This window comes from Cynocephalus volans, chromosome 3 (genome assembly GCF_027409185.1).
Source record: "Cynocephalus volans isolate mCynVol1 chromosome 3, mCynVol1.pri, whole genome shotgun sequence".
Classification (NCBI taxonomy): Eukaryota; Metazoa; Chordata; class Mammalia; order Dermoptera; family Cynocephalidae; genus Cynocephalus; species Cynocephalus volans.
In genome coordinates this window covers 141,913,582-141,920,545 of record NC_084462.1, presented here as the reverse complement: position 1 = coordinate 141,920,545, position 6,964 = coordinate 141,913,582, and positions in this window count along the sequence as shown.

The window sequence follows — 6,964 nt, the reverse complement described above, 5'->3', positions numbered from 1 at the left end:
TGAAACTCCTTTGAAGGTAGAGACAGCAGGATTTGCTATTGGAATGAATGTGGATTGAAGGAAGGAGCCAGTAGTGACTCCAGGATTTTTGACCAAAGGAACTAGAGGGATGGAGTTGCTATCACTTGAGATACAGTAGACTAGAGTAGGTGCAAGTTTAAGACACAAGATCAGTTCCATTTCGGACATGTTGGGTTTGAGATATCTAGATGATTTTCATGGGGAGAAATTGAGTAGGAAGCTGGGCACATGAGTGTGGAGGCCTGGACTTGATACATAAATATAGGAATTGTGAGTGTGTATATATGAGATTTAAAGGCTTATATGAATACTTTTTAACTCTACTAACAAAAGCTTTAAATTAAAAAAGTCATCATTTTTCTAATTTCAAAATAAAATTGAGAGCATATTCCCCAACTATGCCCTATGAATGACCGGGAAATTGCCCTACATTTATTTCCTTATTTATTAATTTCAAGTCCTTATATTCCTATATTTCTCCATTTCAAAATTATCAAGTTTGATTAATCTCTTGGTTGGTTGGAATATATGTTTAAGGAATTTTTTTCAAGAAATACTATGTGATGGGTACTGGGATTTCTAAGGGGATCCCCAATAAATAGTACCCCTCTTTTCCTCTTCTTCTCCTGGGTTTTAGACAAATTGAAAAAAGACAGATGGGAAATGTTATGTACCGAACTGTGTACCCGCAAAATTCATATGTTGAAGCGCTAACCCCTAATATGACTGTATTCGAAGATAGGGCCTTTAGAAAGGTAAAGTTAAAAGAGGTCATAAGGATGGAGCCCTAATCCAAGAGGACTGGAGTCCTTACAAGAATAGGAAGAGACACCAGAGACCTCTACCTCTCTTTGCGTGAATGGGGAAAAGGCCAGATGAAGGCACAGCAAGAAGGTGGTCGTCTGCAAGCCAGGAAGAGAGTTCTCACCAGAAATCCCCCCTGACAACACCTTGATCTTGGACTTCTAGATATGTGCAAAAATAAATTTCTGTTGTTTAAGCCACTTAGTCTGTGGTACTTCGTGATGGCAGCAGAGCAGACTAACACAAAAGATTTTAAAAAGAGAACTTTTATGTTGATAGAAGCCAGGTTAGAGAATGTAGCTTAAAGTGAGAAAAATAGGCCTAGAAAAAAGCAACCACCCAGTGCAAGGCATCGTGGGCTCATGTAGGTCTCTCCAGTGGCCGAGCCACCTCTTGGTATCTTGTTCCCAAGAGAAAAAAAGATCAGAATGAACCTTGCATGCCCCATTACTATTCTGAAATTTACCAGGTCCTAGGGCGGAGTGAGCAAATGGGCAGGGAAAGGCCAGAAGAATGCTCTGTCCTCATGGAAACCACAAGAGGGGAATAAATTCTCATTTTTAAAAGCCTGTACTTTCTGAGCTCTTGTGTTTGTATAACAGACACAGAGTCGAAGTGGCTTGATGCTATCATTGGACTCCAGCTTCTTTTCCCTCTTCCCAAGGGAAGAAAGCTGAGGAGAGGGCTGGCAGGGCATTTAAAATCCCTTTGGGGTATACTGGTTTAGTGAACTTATTTATAAGAGGTTAGGTACTGAGGAACATAATATTTGGTTGAATAGTTATTTACTAGGGGTTAGCTACTAAGACATAACGGCCCCTTAGAGTACATGTGTTTCCATCAATTGGTTTTATATTGCTGTTGTCAGCTAAGTCTCTTCCTCTTTCCCCTCCCCTTCTTTCCCCTTCTCTTCCCTTCCCCTCCCTGCCACTCCTCATCCCTCTCCTTTGGGGCCCCTTCCTGTAAATGTTTTGGAGTAGTGAAAGAATCGGTGGCAGCTTGGGGGTTTACCATGCCATCCCACAATCCTTGTCAACTCCTGTAAGCAACCCCAAATATATATATATATATACACACACACACACATATATACAATTTAAGTAAAACGTGGGCTTGCCCTTCATTTATTCATGCATTCACTCATTCATTCCACACATTTGTGCTGAGGACCCACACTTAGTGGTTACTTTTTCTAAATACTGGTTATTTCAGCAAACAAATAGTTAAAGTCCCCTACCCTTGTGGATCTCATGTTATACTATGGGAAAGGGACAAATAAAACACAAAATACATAAATAAATTATATTAGTGTGTTAGAAAGTGATATGTTCTATAGAAATATAGAGCTGGTTAAGAGAGATTGGGACTGTGGGGTCAGAGGAACTTTAAATAGGGTGATTAAAGCAGAGTAGGCTTCACCAAGACGGGATCACTTCGGTAAAAACTTAAGGGGGCAAAGAGAGCCACTTAGATACCTTGGGAAAAAGCACTATAGCCTGAGGAAATAACCAGTTCAAAGGCTCTGAGGCACACACATTCAAGAGTCAGCAAGGAAGCCATGTGGCTGGTGTCATCTGCCGGAGCAGAAAGGACTCAGGGATGACTTGAGAGAAGTGTGGAGTAGGAAGCTAGATCGTATGTTCTTGTCAGTCATTGTAAAGCCTTTGGCTTAGACTCTGAATGAAATGGGGACCATTGATTAATGAAATGGGAACTGCTGATTGCTGTATTAATACATCATAAAGACAAATCCTTTAAGCCCCTCCCACCTCTCTCTCGCCTGCAACCAGATTGCCTCTTCTAAGCCTCATTAAGTATAAATGGTGAAGCCACTTTTGCTTGAAGTTGAGTCAGCAGGCATGAGATGGTAGAATGGTCATATCTATTGTTTGAGTCCATTTCAGTTGCTTATAATAGAATACCTAAAACTGGATAATTTATAAAGAAATAAAATTTATTTCTTATACTTTGGAGGCCAGGAAGTCCAAGGTCCAGGGAACCAGTCTGGTGAGAGTCTTCTTCTACAGAGACTCAGGGTGTCACAAGGTGAGAGTGGGCTGAGCAAGGGAGTTAACCTGTTCATTCACTCTCCCTGCAAAGCTCACTCACTCTCCTTATAAAGCTATCAGAACCATGCCCATTACTGTATAAATGGGTCAATCCATTCATGGGGGCACAGTCCTCACAATATAATCACCTCTTAAAGACTTCACCTTTCAAATGTCATTATTGGATTTCACACCCTCTTAACACTGTTACAATGTAGATTGAGTTTCCAATACACGAACTGTGGTTGGGGGACACATTTGACCCATAGCATTCCTGTATGCTGGAACGTTTTTGATAGCAAGAACACATTCTTATATGGTTGTTCAATTTTTTTTAGTTTTATATTTGAAATGAAGAAGTTTTGCCAAAATATCTAGTATGCCTGGGAAACTCTAGAGCATGGGTCAGCAAACTATTACCTGCAGGCCAAATCTGGCCTGCTGCTTGTTTTTGTAAAGAAAGTTTTATCAGAACACAGTCATACCCCATCATTATATCTTGACTATGGCTGCTTTTGTGCAACAGTGGCAGATCGAATTGTTGTGACAGAGACTGCACAGCTCTCAGAGCCAAAAATCTTTGCTATCTGGCTTTTTATATAAAAAGTTTGCTAATCTCTGCCTAGAAGAGGAATGTAAAAAATAACTCAAACAATAAAAGAATTCAGCATGGGATATAAAATCAACATGCAAAAATCAATAACACTCATATACCTGAATAATGCCAGGTTGAAGGTATAATGAATGAGACAACCCCATTTATAATAGCAACAAAAAAGATAACATAAGTGGGAATAAATTTAACAAGGAATGTTCAAAACCTATGTGAAGAAAACTAAATAAGACTTATGAAAGACAGAAAAGAAGACCTGAACAACTGGAAAGACATCTCTTGTTCTTGATTAGGATGGCTCAACACATTTAGTTAAAAGTTAATTTTAATTTAATGAAATCCGTATAAAAATTCTAGTTAGCTTTTTTTATTTCACCAGACAAGTTGATCCTAAGGTCAACAGGAAAGGTAAAGACACAAGAATAGCTAGGAATACACTGAAGAAAGGAGGTCACCAGATATTAAAACATACTACAAAGCATCTATAAATACAACAGTATGGTACTGGAACATAAAAAGACAGATCAACAGAATAGAACAAGAAAATCCAGAAATAGATTCAACTACATATAAAAGTCTCATATATGATAAAAGTGGTTTCTCAAATCATTGGAATAAAAATGGTCTTTTTAGTAAACAGTGTTGAGATTACTAGTTAGTCATTCTATAAAAGATAAAATTAGACACAACCCACACACCTTACATGAAAATAAACTTGAAGTGGATCATATTTCTAAATTAAAAAAAATAAAATTATATAATAACTAGAAGAAAACATGGGTGAATTCCTCCTTAACCTCTGTTAAGTAATGGCTTTCTAAATACCACCCCAAACTCAGAAGTGATAAGAGAAAAGATTGGTAAATCTGACTACACAAAACCACCAAACTTTTGTATGGGGAAAATCAACTAAAACAAGGTCAAAGGCAAATGACAATCTGGAGGAAAATCTTCACAACATATATTAAAGAAAAAAAGGCTAATATCTCTTTAAAACTGAGGAAAAAAGTAATACCAAAAATCCCGTAGAAGAGTGGGAACAGAAATTAAGAGATAATTTTTAAAGAGATATAAAAATGGTTCTTAAACATATGAAAAGGCACTCCACTCACTCATAAAAAGAGAAATGCAAAATAAAATTACATTGAGAAATGTCTCATTCATTAAACAGACAAAAATTCACAAGCTTGGCAAGGCGATGAGGAATCAGGCATGCATGCATTGCTGGCGGGAGTGCAAAATGGTCCAGTACCTATGTTGGGAACTTACCAATATCTAACAAAATGACGTGTGTATGCATATACTCTTTGACCTAGTGATCTCTCTCAGTTCTAGAAATTTATACTGAAAATATACCTCCACCAATAATAAATAGATATTCTCAAGGTTATTCACTGCTAATTTGAATAATTGGAAGATGTTGGAACTGGCTGAATAAACTGTGATACTTGTACACAATACTATGCAACTGTAAAAAAGAATATGGATGAAGTTCTCTATGAATTGATACGGGATGATTTCCAGCAGATATTAAGTGTAAAAGGCTCACTGTAAAATAATATATGAAATATGCTAGCTTTTGTGAAAAAAATAAGGAAAAACAAGTGTGTACATATGCATATGTATGTGTGTGCGTATGTGTGTGTGTATTTACCTACGTATCACTACACAAAATGAAGGAAGGATAGCCCAGAAAACATCGAATTTAGATACTCACAAGGTAGGGTGGGGTGGGGTAATGGAGTAGAAGGGATACAGAGGGGAATGACAGTTCTCTGTGTATGGCTTTCTGTATAGTTTTGACTTTGAAAGTATGATACTAGCTTACATATTCAAAAATACCAAAGCAAATCAGTAAGAATGAGAAGATCACAAAATCTAACTAAAACTGAAATAAAATGGAAACGAATCTAAGTGTATTTAAAATGGTTACTATAAATATAGTCAAGGGGGGGCCAAGGAAGAACCAATCCAAGAAATCTATAAACACAGTTTTTGATGGAATATCCTCATTCTGGAACTGAGTGGAATGTGGGGAGGGGCAGTTCAGGAAAGAGTATGAACAGATCCTGAATGCCTTTCAGGAGGTTAGTTTTTAGTAGCGTCACATAAGGGTTGATTTTGAAGCTTTTAGATTAAATATAGGATTGAGCAAATGAGTATGTGTGGATGTGGTTGGGAGTGAGGGTTCTAACTGTGGAGGAAGGACACAAAAATACAAAAGGCGGACGACAAGGAAGCATGCCTCGGGATGGGGTCGAGTGTGAGGTGTTTGTGTGAACGCATCACTTCTAAAACATGTGCACATGTTAATGTGCACATATATATGCACATATGTGTGTATGTATATCTATTATATGTATATAGACAAGGGTATTTCAAAAAGGTCATGGAAAAATAGAATTAAAAGATAATATGAATCTTTTCATGAGCTTTTTAAAGTACACTCATATATGTATACAGTTTTTCACTCTGTATGTAGAAAGCATCAGAAGCAAAGCTAATTAATCTCTAATACCCTTGCCTACGAAAAGGCATCAGAGTTCCTCAGAGAAATGGTTGACTCCGGACCGCAGCCAGGCCAGCGCTGGAGCTGGAGCAGGAGTGAACCCCCCTCTGGTAGCCTGAGAGGGGGCCTCGGTCTCACCCACCGCCAACAGCCAACAGCAACCAGGCCAGCAACAGAACACACCTGGGCCAGACCTGTCCACCCACTTCGTCCCTCCCCCCTGCCCCAACAACATCTTAGAATGTACTTGTTAAAAAAAAAATAATAAAAAAAAAGAAAAAAACCCCGGCTGACTCTAAGGCTGGTGGCAGGGTGGGTATAAGATAAACCTGAAACCTTTTGTTGAGCCAGAAAGTTGGGAAATGGTTTTTTAAAAAATGAGGGCATATTACAAGGACACAGGCTCAAGCTTGAGGGGGCTCTCCCTGGTCAAATCTGGAACAATTTGAGCATAAAAATAATTAAATACTGTAATGAATCATAAACTGCTGGGAAAAATGGGAAGTCAAGATCCCATACTTATAATATGCAAATTTATTAATAGAGGAGGTGGGAGAGCTCTTGCTAACAGCAGAATGCAGAAGACCAGCTGGCAAATGTGGGGAGAGTGTTGGAGCTGACCAATCATCATGTGCAACCATCGTAGTAAAGATTGATTCCGACAAGAATCATTCATAGATGATAAATTTAGGGGAAATTTCAGATGAGGAGCAGATCACTTACTAATTGCAAGAGAGGGAAAACAAAAACAAAAATAAAAACAAATCCTGTAATTATACAGAGAAGACATTGGGCAAAACCTTGACGGAATGATCAAAATGTATATCATGTCAGAGGAACAGATGAGTATTGTATTTCTCCAGAAGAGACACCTAGATACCACCTATGCTGTATTCCAGCTGAAATGCATAACCTCAATCTAATAAAAAGAAATACCGAACACAAAACAAGGAAAATTAGAGTTAAAAA